Source organism: Coregonus lavaretus, assembly GCF_964263955.1.
Source record: "Coregonus lavaretus genome assembly, chromosome: 8".
In the NCBI taxonomy this organism is placed as follows: domain Eukaryota; kingdom Metazoa; phylum Chordata; class Actinopteri; order Salmoniformes; family Salmonidae; genus Coregonus; species Coregonus lavaretus.
This window is the reverse complement of record NC_139995.1, coordinates 47454012-47469209: the sequence shown is the minus strand read 5'-3', so window position 1 is coordinate 47469209 and position 15198 is coordinate 47454012. Positions and strand designations below refer to the sequence as shown.

Genomic DNA, 15198 nt, shown 5'->3' with positions numbered 1-15198 from the left:
TTAGAGCGGCGGTAACTCACCAGCATTACGACCAGGAATACGACTTTCCGAATTGGATGCTTTGTTCGTACCCCCCAGGGCAATTGAACTTAACCCAGAGGCTGCTCCAAGACGCCGCCGGCGGAGAAGAGGTATTCAGAGTGGACTATTAGTCAGTGGGCTTTCGTTCTCTGTGGCCGACGTAAGTCATTTAAGCGTAATTATCCCTCACAAGGCTGCCGGACCAGACGGCATCCCTAGCTGCGTCCTCAGAGCATACGCAGACCATCTGGCTGGATTGTTTACGGACATATTCAATCTCTCCATATCCCAGTCTGCTTTCCCCACTTGCTTCAAGATGTCCACCATTGTACATGTACCCAAAAAAGCAAAGGTAACTGAACCGTAACACTCACTCTGTCATCATGAAGTGCTTTGAGAGGCTAGTTAAGGATCATATCACCTCTACCTTACCTGACAGCCTAGACCCACTTCAATAGATCCACAGACAATGCAATCGCCATCGCACTGCACACTGCCCTATACCATCTGGACAAGAGGAATACCTATGTAAGAATGCTGTTAATTGACTATAGCTCAGCCTACAACACCATAGTTCCCTCCAAGCTCATCATTAAGCTCGGGGCCCTGGGTCTGAACCCCGCCCTGTGCAACTGGGTCCTGGACTTCCTGACGGGCCACCCCCAGGTGGTGAAGGTAGGAAACAACACCTCCACTTCTCTGATCCTCAACACAGGGGCCCCACAAGGGTGCGTGTTCAGCCCCCTTCTGTACTCCCTGTTCACCCATGACTGCGTGGTCACGCACACCCCCAACTCAATCTTCAAGTTTGTAGACGACAAAACAATAGTAGGTCTGATTACCAACAATGACGAGACAGCCTACAGGGAGGAGGTGAGGGCCCTGGCAGAGTGGTGCCAGGAAATAACCTCTCCCTCAACAAATGAAGGAGCTGATCGTGGACTTCAGGAAATAGCAGAGGGAGCACATCCCCTATCCACATCGACGGGGCCGCAGTGAAGAAGGTGAAAAGCTTAAAGTTTCTCGGCGTACACATCACTGACAATCTGAAATGGTCAACCCACACAGACAGCCCGCTTGGAGTTTGCCAAAACTCACCTAAAGGACTCTCAGACCATGAGAAACAAGATTCTCTGGTCTGATGAAACCAATGTTGAACTCTTTGGTCTGAATGCCAAGCATCACGTCTGGAGGAAACCTGGCACCATCCCTATGGTGAAGCATGGTGGTGGCAACATCATGCTGTGGAGATGTTTTTCAGCGGCAGTGACTGGGAGACTAGTCAGGATCGAGGGAAAGATGAATGGAGCAAAGTACAGAGAGATCCTTGATGAAAACCTGCTCCAGAGTGCTCAGGACCTCAGACTGTGTCATGCCCTGACTTATGGGACTCTAGTATGTTGAGTCAGGGTGTGGAGTTCTATGTTGTATTTTCTATGTTTACGTTCTAGGTGTTGTAGTTCTATGTTTGGCCGGGTGTGATTCCCAATCAGAGACAGCTGTCGCTCGTTGTCTCTGATTGGGGATCATACTTAGGCAGCCTATTGGCAATCATTAGTTGTGGGATCTTGTTCCGTGTGAAGGCGTGTTTTGTGCTTAGCCTGACTTCAAGTTACATTGGTTTGTTGTTTTGTTCGTGTGTTTATCGTTGAAATAAACATGTATGCATTTCACGCTGTGCCTTGGTCTGACCCGTCTCTCAGCGATCGTGACAGACTGGGGTGAAGGTTCACCTTCCAGCAGGACAACGACCCTAAGCAGACAGCCAAGACAACGCAGGAGTGGCTTCGTGACATGTCTCTGAATGTCGTTGAGTGGCCCAGCCAGAGCCCAGAGTTGAACCCGATCGAACATCTCTGGAGAAACCTGAAAATAGCTGTGCAGCAACGCTCCCCATTGTATACATTTGTAAACATTTCTAAAAACATGTTTTTGCTTCGTCATTATGGGGTATTGTGTGTAGATTGATGAGGAAAAATAATGATTTAATCAATTTTAGAATAAGGCTGTAATGTAACAAAATGTGGAAAAAGTCAAGGAGTCTGAATACTTTCCGAATGCACTGTATATATACAGTGGGGAGAACAAGTATTTGATACACTGCCGATTTTGCAGGTTTTCCTACTTACAAAGCATGTAGAGGTCTGTAATTTTTATCATAGGTACACTTCAACTGTGAGAGACAGAATCTAAAACAAAAATCCAGAAAATCACATTGTATGATTTTTAAGTAATTAATTTGCATTTTATTGCATGACATAAGTATTTGATCACCTACCAACCAGTAAGATTTCCGGCTCTCACAGACCTGTTAGTTTTTCTTTAAGAAGCCCTCCTGTTCTCCACTCATTACCTGTATTAACTGCACCTGTTTGAACTCGTTAACTGTATAAAAGACACCTGTCCACACACTCAATCAAACAGACTCCAACCTCTCCACAATGGCCAAGACCAGAGAGCTGTGTAAGGACATCAGGGATACAATTGTAGACCTGCACAAGGCTGGGATGGGCTACAGGACAATAGGCAAGCAGCTTGGTGAGAAGGCAACAAAAAAATATTTGTAAGTAGGAAAACCTGCAAAATCGGCAGTGTATCAAATACTTGTTCTCCCCACTGTATGTGTAATACCTACGCCAACCTGTGAAAGGCAGCAATACATCGGAAAGTTACAAGAAGAAGAGGACCAGAAAGTCCCTCCCACAAACTTTTTCAGTTTCTGAGAAAACAAAACAGATCTGAGTCTCTGTGTCATCTGTCTGTGTGAGAGTGAACAACAATAGTCCAAATGGCACAACAGGGAGTTCTGCTGGACCAGGACCAGTTCTGTTGTTCTGTCTGTCTGGATCTACTGAAGGAGCTGGCTACTATTTACCGTGGACACAGTTACTGTAGGATCTGTATTTAAGGCTGCTGGGATCAGGATGATGACAAAGGGATCTACAGCTGCCCCCAGTGCAGACAGACCTTCACCCCAAGGCCTGCTCTGAGGAAAAATAACTTGTTGGCTGAGGTGGTGGAAAAACTGAAGAAGACAGGACTCCAGGCTGCTCCCCCTCCTGCTCTGTGCTATGCTGGACTTGGAGATGTGGCGTGTGATTTCTGTACTGGGACCAGAAAGCAGAAAGCCTGCATGTCCTGTCTGGTGTGTCTGACCCGTGAGACTCATCTCCAGCCTCACTATGAAGTTCCTGCCTTTAAGAAGCACAATCTGGTCAAAGCCACCGCACAACTACAGGAGAAGATCTGCTCTCGTCATGACAAACTGCTGGATATTTACTGCCGTACCGATCAGCAGTGTGTTTGTTATATCTGTACAATGGATGAACACAAAGGCCATGATGCAGTGTCAGCTGCAGTAGAGAGGACTGAGAAACAGGTAAGGTCATGAGAAATGTGTTGGTGACTCTCTGATAAACATACTATTTAAAGATACAGTAGGATAGCTGTTTGAATGTGAGCGAAACATTCATAGTTATTCACATGAAATACAGTGGGGAAAAAAGTATTTAGTCAGCCACCAATTGTGCAAGTTCTCCCACTTAAAAAGATGAGAGAGGCCTGTAATTTTCATCATAGGTACACGTCAACTACGACAGACAAATTGAATTTTTTCTCTCCAGAAAATCACATTGTAGGATTTTTAATGAATTTATTTGCAAATTATGGTGGAAAATAAGTATTTGGTCACCTACAAACAAGCAAGATTTCTGGCTCTCACAGACCTGTAACTTCTTCTTTAAGAGGCTCCTCTGTCCTCCACTCGTTACCTGTATTAATGGCACCTGTTTGAACTTGTTATCAGTATAAAAGACACCTGTCCACAACCTCAAACAGTCACACTCCAAACTCCACTATGGCCAAGACCAAAGAGCTGTCAAAGGACACCAGAAACAAAATTGTAGACCTGCACCAGGCTGGGAAGACTGAATCTGCAATAGGTAAGCAGCTTGGTTTGAAGAAATCAACAGGGGGAGCAATTATTAGGAAATGGAAGACATACAAGACCACTGATAATCTCCCTCGATCCTGTGGGGTCAAAATGATCACAAGAACGGTGAGTAAAAATCGCAGAACCACACGGGGGGACCTAGTGAATGACCTGCAGAGAGCTGGGACCAAAGTAACAAAGCCTACCATCAGTAACACACTACGCCGCCAGGGACTCAAATCCTGCAGTGCCAGACGTGTCCCCCTGCTTAAGCCAGTACATGTCCAGGCCCGTCTGAAGTTTGCTAGAGTGCATTTGGATGATCCAGAAGAGGATTGGGAGAATGTCAGATGAAACCAAAATAGAACTTTTTGGTAAAAACTCAACTCGTCGTGTTTGGAGGACAAAGAATGCTGAGTTGCATCCAAAGAACACATTTACATTACATTTACATTTACGTCATTTAGCAGACACTCTTATCCAGAGCGACTTACAAATTGGTGCATTCACCTTATAGCCAGTGGGACAACCACTTTACAATGTGTATTTTTTATTTTTTGGGGGGGGGGGGGTTGGGAACACCATACCTACTGTGAAGCATGGGGGTGGAAATATCATGCTTTGGGGCTGTTTTTCTGCAAAGGGACCAGGACGACTGATCCGTGTACAGAAAAGAATGAATGGGACCATGTATCGTGAGATTTTGAGTGAAAACCTCCTTCCATCAGCAAGGGCATTGAAGATGAAACGTGGCTGGGTCTTTCAGCATGACAATGATCCCAAACACACCGCCCGGGCAACGAAGGAGTGGCTTCGTAAGAAGCATTTCAAGGTCCTGGAGTGGCCTAGCCAGTCTCCAGATCTCAATCCCATAGAAAATCTTTGGAGGGAGTTGAAAGTCCGTGTTGCCCAGCGACAGCCCCAAAACATCACTGCTCTAGAGGAGATCTGCATGGAGGAATGGGCCAAAATACCAGCAACAGTGTGTGAAAACCTTGTGAAGACCTACAGAAAACGTTTGACCTGTGTCAATGCCAACAAAGGGTATATAACAAAGTATTGAGAAACTTTTGTTATTGACCAAATACTTATTTTCCACCATAATTTGCAAATAAAATAATTAAAAATCCTACAATGTGATTTTCTGGATTTTTTTCTTCTCATTTTGTCTGTCATTGTTGACGTGTACCTATGATGAAAATTACAGGCCTCTCTCAACTTTTTAAGTGGGAGAAGTTGCACAATTGGTGGCTGACTAAATACTTTTTTTCCCCACTGTACACGTCAAATCCTGAAATCCTGCAGCGCCCGCAAGATCCCCCTGCTCAAGAAAGCACATATACAGGCCTGTCTGAAGTTTGCCAATGAACATCTGAATGATTCAGAGGAGAACTGGGTGAAAGTGTTGTGGTCACATGAGACCAAAATCGAGCTCTTTGCCATCAACTCAACTCGCCGTGTTTGGAGGAGGAGGAATGCTGCCTATGACCCCAAGAACACCATCCCCACCGTCAAACATGGCGGTGGAAACATTATGCTTTGGGGTGTTTTTCTGCTAAGGGGACAGGACAACTTCACCGCATCAAAGGGACGATGGACGGGGCCATGTACCGTCAAATCTTGGGTGAGAACCTCCTTCCCTCAGCCAGGGCATTGAAAATTGTTTGTGGATGGGTATTCCAGCATGACAATGACCCAAAACACACGGCCAAGGCAACAAAGGAGTGGCTCAAGAAGAAGCACATTAAGGTCCTGGAGTGGCCTAGCCAGTCTCCAGACCTTAATCCCATAGAAAATCTGTGGAGGGATCTGAAGGTTCAAGTTGCCAAACGTCAGCCTCAAAACCTTAATGACTTGGAGAAGATCTGCAAAGAGGAGTGGGACAAAATCCCTCCTGGGATGTGTGCAAACCTGGTGGCCAACTACAAGAAACGTCTGACCTCTGTGATTGCCAACAAGGGTTTTTCCACCAAGTACTAACTCATGTTTTGCAGAGGGGTCAAATACTTATTTCTCTCATTAAAATGCAAATCAATTTATAACATTTTTGACATGCGTTTTTCTGGATATTTTTGTTGTTATTTTGTCTCTCACTGTTCAAATAAACCTACCATTAAAATTATAGACTGATCATGTCTTTGTCAGTGGGCAAACGTACAAAATCAGCAGGGGATCAAATACTTTTTTCCCCTCACTGTATATATCATTCTTCAAATAAAATGTTTGCCAACTCTCATGAACGTTCTCTTATTTCACATCTAAATGATCACAATGATGAACCACAATGTCATTCTGGTTGTATAGAGTGGTTCTTACCTGTAACTGTCCTTTTCATCTCTCCATGCTATGTTGCTGGGGTAACTTCCTTCTTCTCAGAGTTTCACACGCAACTTCCTGCTCCAAGTCGTACTGTTCCAACATTCTCTTCTTCTGCAGTTCAACTCTATATAAGTATGGTTTGTAGTGTACAATGAAAAATAATGAGCCTTTCTCTGTATAATACACTGCTCAAAAAAATAAAGGGAACACTTAAACAACACAATGTAACTCCAAGTCAATCACACTTCTGTGAAATCAAACTGTCCACTTAGGAAGCAACACTGATTGACAATAAATGTCACATGCTGTTGTGAAAATGGAATAGACAACAGGTGGAAATGATAGGCAATTAGCAAGACACCCCCAATAAAGGACTGGTTTTGCAGGTGGTGACCACAGACCCCTTCTCAGTTCCTATGCTTCCTGGCTGATGTTTTGGTCACTTTTGAATGCTGGCGGTGCTTTCACTCTAGTGGTAGCATGAGACGGAGTCTACAACCCACACAAGTGGCTCAGGTAGTGCAGCTCATCCAGGATGGCACATCAATGCGAGCTGTGGCAAGAAGGTTTGCTGTGTCTGTCAGCGTAGTGTCCAGGTCATGGAGGCGCTACAAGGAGACAGGTCAGTACATCAGGAGACGTGGAGGAGGCCGTAGAAGGGCAACAACCCAGCAGCAGGACTGCTACCTCCACCTTTGTGCAAGGAGGAGCAGGAGGAGCACTGCCAGAGCCCTGCAAAATGACCTCCAGCAGGCCACAAATGTGCATGTGTCTGCTCAAACGGTCAGAAACAGACTCCATGAGGGTGGTATGAGGGCCCGACGTCCACAGGTGGGGGTTGTGCTTACAGCCCAACACCGTGCAGGACGTTTGGCATTTGCCAGAGAACACCAAGATTGGCAAATTCGCCACTGGCGCCCTGTGCTCTTCACAGATGAAAGCAGGTTCACACTGAGCACGTGACAGACGTGACAGAGTCTGGAGACGCCGTGGAGAATGTTCTGCTGCCTGCAACATCCTCCAGCATGACCGGTTTGGCGGTGGGTCAGTCATGGTGTGGGGTGGCATTTCTTTGGGGGGCCGCACAGCCCTCCATGTGCTCGCCAGAGGTAGCCTGACTGCAATTAGGTACCGAGATGAGATCCTCAGACCCCTTGTGAGACCATATGCTGGTGCGGTTGGCCCTGGGTTCCTCCTAATGCAAGACAATGCTAGACCTCATGTGGCTGAAGTGTGTCAGCAGTTCCTGCAAGAGGAAGGCATTGATGCTATGGACTGGCCCACCCGTTCCCCAGACCTGAATCCAATTGAGCACATCTGGGACATCATGTCTCGCTCCATCCACCAACGCCACGTTGCACCACAGACTGTCCAGGAGTTGGCGGATGCTTTAGTCCAGGTCTGGGAGGAGATCCCTCAGGAGACCATCCGCCACCTCATCAGGAGCATGCCCAGGCGTTGTAGGGAGGTCATACAGGCACGTGGAGGCCACACACACTACTGAGCCTCATTTTGACTTGTTTTAAGGACATTACATCAAAGTTGGATCAGCCTGTAGTGTGGTTTTCCACTTTAATTTTGAGGGTGACTCCAAATCCAGACCTCCATGGGTTGATACATTTGATTTCCATTGATCATTTTTGTGTGATTTTGTTGTCAGCACATTCAACTATGTAAAGAAAAAAGTATTTAATAAGATTATTTCATTCATTCAGATCTAGGATGTGTTATTTTAGTGTTCCCTTTATTTTTTTGAGCAGTGTATATTCAGAGCATCAGACCTGGATTAAAGTAATATTTGTTTTCATTAGGTTTTTTGTGTGAACTTTAGCTGCACTTGATTGAGGTTGCCTGGCCGCAATGGAACCAATGGAATAGTCCCAAAAGTGCAAACCATGCCCACCCCAGGCAGGCTCAATCAAACAAACACTCAAGAGTATTTAACAAATACTATTTGAATCCAGATCTGTACATACAGTATTTATCGGCACATGCTTAAAATGTAGCCAGTTCGTGTTTGTTTGTTGGCATGCCAAGACATAAGAGAGAATATGAAGGAATAAAATATGTTAACAGCAATTGGTTGGTATAGAAACAGTACCTCTGGTGAAACTCAGTGGACATGGGCTTTCTCCCCCAGTTTACCAGCTCCTTCAGCAGGGCCTTGTTCATCTGAGAGCTGCTCTCTCGTCGTTCACATTCCTCTGTGACAGTGACAGCCGTATTAACTTAGTCCCCAATTCAATCAATTGAAGACGCGTGCATTACATGAAAGTTTGAGTTACGCATACAGTGGCCTTTTCTCAATTGCATACTCCTTGTGTCCTCTCTCCTCGTCTCCTTCTCAAAACCCATTGGAGGAGGTCAGAGGGGAGGGACCTCTGGCTTTCTCATCCATTGAGTTTTGAGAAGGCGACGATGAGAGAGGACACGAGGAGTATGCAATTGAGAAAAGGCCATAGTATCTCTAGTTTGAATTTAGCCCTAACAGACAAAGTGTACCTGTTCTGTCTGCATGAAATGCCCCCATTCAACTCAAATAGAGTAGAGTAGAATTAAGCAATAAGGCCTGAGGGGGTGTTGTATATGGCCAATATACCACGGCTAAGGGCTGTTCTTACACACGACGCCACGCTGAGTGCCTGGATACAGCCCTTAGCCGTGGTATATTTGCCATATAGCACAAACCCCCGAGATGCCTTATTGCTATTATAAACTGATTACCAACATAATTAGAGCAGTAAAAATAAATGTTTTGTCATACCCGTGGTATACTCTGATATACCATGGCTGTCAGCCAATCAACATTCAGGGCTCGAACCACCCAGTTTATAATAGAATCCTTTTATTTCAGCTCATGAAACATGGGACCAACACTTTACATGTTGAGTTCATATTTTTGTTCAGTATAGTTTATTATTGTTGCAATTGTAAGTGAAAGTGTTACTGGACCTGATGCTGGGCTTTGGTCATTGTTGGGCTGACTGTGGGCTGGGTCTGATTCACTAGAGCCAGCAGGGCGCTGAAGTCACTCTGAGACAGCACCTTGAGCTTGGACAGTCTCATCTCCTTCAGGACCCTCAGACAGAAGTGTCTGGCCACAAAGTGCCTCTGCACCGCTGCCAGCAGTAGGTGCTGTTTTTTCATGATCAACATCCCCACGTGGCTGGGATAGAATAGAACAGAATAGAATCAAATAAAACAGAATAGTGATAGGTCAATATGTCCGAATGCATATCTTGTCATTGATTTCAAACACACTGAATCATATTGTGAACATTAAACCCATTGAAACATACTGTATTAAATCCATTGTTGTCAATGATGAATATTCTATTATACACTTTGGCACATCTGCCAGGCAAAAGCATGGATTGATGTGTCTCCCTTGTTCACCTGTTCAGCACGTAGCTCTGTCTGACCACCATGCCTCTGAGGATCTTTAACTGCTGTTCACCTAGGTGTCTGAGGCAGGCCAGGACCAGGACCGCCTCTTCACACCATACCTAGAGCGGGTCAAACAAACAGAAATACAGTATTAAAAACAGGGGTGTATTCATTAAGGCACACCGTAGCACAACTTTTTATAACGGAAAGCAAAAAACAAGTGGTTCTTATTGGACAAGTCCAGGTAGTCCCGCCCTGTTTCAGTCCATTTTCTTCCATTTGGTAGCTAATGAATATGACCCATGATGAGTGAAACCTGGGGCCTGTTCAGAAGACTGCAACATTACATAATGTCCAGATAGAAATGTATTGATTAGAGATTATGTCTGTCAGGTTAACTAAGAAATCGAGTCAGCTCTATTTCTAAGTCTGTATGCCTACCTGTCCATCTTGTTCCAGCTGAGCCCGTAGGCCCTCCAGTTGCCTTTTGGTATTGGCCTCTGCCTGCTGCAGCAGTGCAACCAGTTCACCATCTTGATCCAGCCATAGCCTCTGACTCTGGTCTGTGGACAACTGGGACTGAGCAGGGAGAGCAGTTAGGAAGAGATCTTTGGCTAGCTCTCCCAACCTCTTGGACCAGCTGGCATGATGCCTCTGGAGATACAAAAGCATGGGTGATATACCATGATAAATTAGAAAGACCAGTGCTACAAGGTGAATGCTGATTGCTTAGGGCTATTGGCTAGGATATATCAATAGACAAAAACCAGGGGACTCCTCAGTCTCTTTGACCAGGTAGAATGAAGGAAAGAATACAAAACACATACAATAGGCTCAACTGGTAGAGCACGGCGCTTGTAACGCCAAGGTAGTGGGTTCGATCCCCGGGACCACCCATACACAAAAATGTATGCACGCATGACTGTAAGTCGCTTTGGATAAAAGCGTCTGCTAAATGGCATTTTTTTATTTTATTTTTATTTAAATAGGTGGGTGGTACACGAAATACACTATATATACAAAAGTATGTGGACACCCCTTCAAATTAGTAGATTTTGCTATTTCAGCCACACCCGTTGCTGACAGGTGTATAAAATCGAGCACACAGCCATGCAATCTAAATAGACAAACATTGGCAATAGAATGGCCTTACTGAAGAGCTCAGTGACGTTCAACGAAGCACCGTCATAGGATGCCACCTTTCCAACAAGTCAGTTCCTCAAATTTCTGCCCTGCTAGAGCTGCCCAGGTCAACTGTAATAGCTGTTATTGTGAAGTGGAAACATCTAGGAGCAACAACGGCTCAGCCGAGAAGTGGTAGGCCACACAAGCTCACAGAACGGGACTGCCGAGTGCTGAAGCGCATAGCGCGTAAAAATCGTCTGTCCTCTGTTGCAACACTCACTACCGAGTTCCAAACTGCCTCTGGAAGCAACGTAAGCACAAGAACTGTTCGTCGGGAGCTTCATGAAATGGGTTTCCATGGCCGAGCAGCCGCACACAAGCCTAAGATCACAATGCGCAATGCCAAGCATCGGCTGGAGTGGTGTAAAGCTCACCGCCATTGGACTCTGGAGCAGTGGAAATGTATTCTCTGGCGCTTCACCATCTGGCAGTCCGACGGACGAATCTGGGTTTGGCGGATGCCAGGAGAACGCTATCTGCCCCAATGCATAGTGCCAACTGTAAAGTTTGGTGGACGAGGAATAATGGTCTGGGGCTGTTTTTCATGGTTCGGGTTAGGCCCCTTAGTTCCAGTGAAGGGAAATCTTAACGCTACAGCATACAATGACATTCTAGATTATTCTGTGCTTCCAACTTTGTGGCAACAGTTTGGGGAATGTCCTTTCCTGTTTCAGCATGACAATGCCCCCGTGCACAAAGCGAGGTCCATACAGAAATGGTTTGTCGAGATTGGTGTGGAAGAACTTGACCGGCCTGCACAGAGCCCTGACATCAACGCCATCAAACACCTTTGGGATGAATTCGAATGCCAACTGCGAGCCAGGCCTAATCACTAACATCAGTGCCTGACCTCACTAATGCTCTTGTGGCTGAATGGAAGCAAGTCCCAGCAGCAATGTTCCAACATCTAGTGGAAAGCCTTCTCAGAAGAGTGGAGGCTGTTATAGCAGCAAAGGGAGACCAACTCCATATTAATACCCATGATTTTGGAATTAGATGTTCGACGAGCAGGTGTCCACATACCTTTGGTCATGTAGTGTACCATTAATTACAACCTACCCTCCAAAGATCACACACTGCCTCTGCCACTCTACCATCCTGCTGCAGCTCCAAGTCACTGCTCTGCTTCTTCTGTCTAAGAAGAAGCTCTTGATAGAACTGGAGAAGAGAATTGAACTGTTAAACAGGAGCATGCAGTTATCAGGAGCAATTAACAACGCAATGTAATGAGACTGGATAACTATAATAGACTAAAACAGAGTTTGCACTTATCCAAAGTAGACTTTATGTTGAAGTGAGTGAATAGACCAATGTGAGAAGTAGTTTAGCAGTACCGTTACTACTACTATTGCTGTGGCACTGGACACATGACAGGGAACGAATGAGCCTACTAAAAGAGAGATATTGACCTTCACAAATTCCTGTGGGTCATTGTGAGTCTGTGCAGAATCCAGGACACGGCTTCTCTCCTTCGCTTGAGTCCTCAAGAGCTTCTTCTTCTTGGAGTCGATCTTCTTGCACTTTTCATACACAAGCTCCTTGGTCTTTATCCTGCATTCTGTATCCAAAATGAAGTTATATGTAGTTTTGATTACAATGGAACTTCACTAAGTTCCTGATTTGGCACAGAATATGACCAGTTTAACACAATTCACTTAATTATTCTGTGTATCATTATGCGCTTACCATTTATAGTTAGTAGTAAATTACATTACTACAAATGGAATTATATCAAAACTGGATAACCATACAATTATATTTTATTGTGGTTTGCATTGGTCAATAATAGTGCACTCAAAGACTAATCACTTGAGACTTTTATACATTTATTTGATTCAATCTTTTTAGCAATGGAGAAGGGGTATTTTAAGAAACCAGTTCATTTAAGATGAGAAACTAGGCCACATAATACTGAAAGATTGCCACCATATTCCTCAGGAGGGACGTCCAGCAGGGTATTACAGAATTACACAACTTCCCAGTGGGCATAACTGGTTGCAAAGACGTCATTATGACGCCATATTCCAAATTCTACCCTCTCAGTACTGATTTCACATGAACTAGAATGCTAATCTACTGGCCAATATTTGACCTGATAGTGAATTCAAGGAGGTCACTCTTTTGTTAAAAACACACACCAGTTGGCTATTTGGAGCTGGTGGCCCACGGGAACAATAATATGTGTCAGGAATCCCCCGCTTAGCAGTGCCCTTATAGATTAACTAAGAACATGTGTGTGTGTGTGTGTGTACCTGGGTGCGTGTGTGTGTGTGTATGTGCATTTGCATCTGTGTATGTGCATGCTCCTGCGTGCATGCATCTGTGTCTGTGTCATGAGTCACCTTCACTGCAGTGCTGGAGCCCCTCGGTCAGGGAAGGTTGCAGCTCGACCAGTGTCTTCTCCATGGTGGTGAAGGTCAGGTGTCCGTCACTGGTCAGCTGCTCCAGGACCCGGGCCAATAGGCCCTGTCTGAGGGACGCCTCCTGCCGGAGCAGGGCCAGCTTGGCCCGCAGCACACCCCTCAGCTCCTCCCACCACAGCAGCTTCTCCTGGGTCCTCTGAGAGAGCCGGTGGGAGATATGGATCTAGAAACAACCCTTACCCCCTTGGCATTGCTTTTGTTTTTGCCAAGTCTTTGGGGTCTAGTTCGGGTTACTGTATAAGCACTTTCTGACAACTGCTGATGTAAAAAGGACTTTATGAATACATTTGATTGAATTTGATTTGACTTGTGTAGCTAGATCTGAGAAGCCTAAAATACTGGATAAGTGTATGCCATACCTAGAGCAGGTCAAACAAACAGAAATACAGTATTAAAAACTGTCCAGGGTAGTACCTCCCTGTTTCAGTCCATTTCCTTCCGTTTGGTACCTAATGAATACGACCCATGATGCGTGAAAGCTGGGGCATGTTCAGAAGACTGCAATGTTACAGAACGTCCAGATAGAAATGTATTGAGTAGAGATTATGTTTCTCCCTTATTTTGCCTCATTCTTACAGTATCTCACCTTCATGTCTGTGGCCTGAGTCTCATTCAACTGGTTTTCCACCAATAGGAGACAGTGGATGAGGGTGTGGATAACATCCTGGGGAGAATACTGGACCTGCCCAGGAGGCTCTGGCAGAAGGCCTCCACCTGTTTGCTAAAGCCCTTTGTCTATAGAGAGACACATACATTACTTAAAGTTTCCCCACAAACGTCAATATATCTTTATGTTTCCCCATAAACGTAATCCCTCCCCCCCCCCCACCCCCCACCTCCCTCAAAATGGCAATTGCATTGTCATTGAAATTATATCTTACTTTGCCTGAGCAGATAATATGGTTCAGATTTGGCGATTCAATTTCTATAATGTGAATGACATACTATGCGGGTTGAAAGGTTTGATTGTGCTAGTCTACTTGGGTACCATTTGAAGGCCATGCTCCAATAGGTCTTTCTGGGTTCTTTCGGTCTCCTCCAGGGTACAAGCGTCTGAACTTAGATCTGTGTTTCTCTCAAAGGCAAATAGGCTGGCTGACAGTTCTTTCTTCAATGCATCCAGTTCCTACAATGACAAGAGATAGAGAAATATCACTAAAGAGCCAATCCTAACTTCAGAATGTATGCATATATCAGGATTTTGAGAGATTTCTTCCTACCTTTTCCTGCAGGAGAAGAACATTGATGTAAAACTCGGAATCCTTTTTATCCTTGGGAAACCGACCGCTGAGTATAATTCTGAGAATTTGGAAAAGAGCTACAGCAAGGAAACAGGCGAAGTAAGGGAGATATCTTCTTGAGATTTTGACCCACCAACATTTGACACAACATTACATAGCAAACTAGTACTGTCGTCGTATTATCGATAGAAATGCACTTATTTCAAGTCTTATAATGCTATATGGGGAGATAATATGCACTATAAGTGCATTCATAGTGCATTATGAACATTTGGCTTAGTTTGGTAAAAACAGTAGGATAAATACACATGTAGGTAGTCCATTCACGTTTTTTTTCTCCTTTTCTTTTAAGAGCTTTATCACAACAGACCAGTGGTATTATGAACAGTTGGCATTATGAATGGTTTGCTAGTGTGTGATGAAAGAAAGAGGTCACCCACCACACATTTCTCCTCCAGGACCTGTGAACAGTGTTGCTGCACGTCCTGCAGAGCCAGACAGTACAGGCTGATCCTGCCCTCAAAACTACAATGAGAACAGCTACACTAGAAACACAGCTTGTATTTACAGTAGAATGCATTAAAGGCACTCAGAAATATGACATCATCATACACAGCTACAACTTTGATGATCCAGTCCAAGGGATAGTTTATCTAAATTAAAGTGAGGATTGTCTATACACTCGTATACA

The 15198-nt window shown here is 44.8% G+C and overlaps 1 pseudogene across 1 annotated transcript in view; it reads right to left on the bottom strand.

The window, feature by feature from the left end:
- Positions 1 to 15198, bottom strand: part of LOC311133215 (evC complex member EVC-like) — a 55457-nt pseudogene that overhangs the window by 38312 nt on the left and 1947 nt on the right. Inside the window, exons 5-16 of the transcript XR_014615392.1 lie at positions 14944 to 15032; positions 14487 to 14584; positions 14255 to 14392; positions 13853 to 14001; positions 13186 to 13402; positions 12253 to 12401; positions 11903 to 12001; positions 10100 to 10312; positions 9668 to 9777; positions 9224 to 9437; positions 8373 to 8475; positions 6269 to 6395 (exon numbers count right to left, since the gene is read on the bottom strand). The product of XR_014615392.1 is annotated as an evC complex member EVC-like (transcript). The remainder of the gene's footprint in view (positions 1 to 6268; positions 6396 to 8372; positions 8476 to 9223; positions 9438 to 9667; positions 9778 to 10099; positions 10313 to 11902; positions 12002 to 12252; positions 12402 to 13185; positions 13403 to 13852; positions 14002 to 14254; positions 14393 to 14486; positions 14585 to 14943; positions 15033 to 15198) is intronic.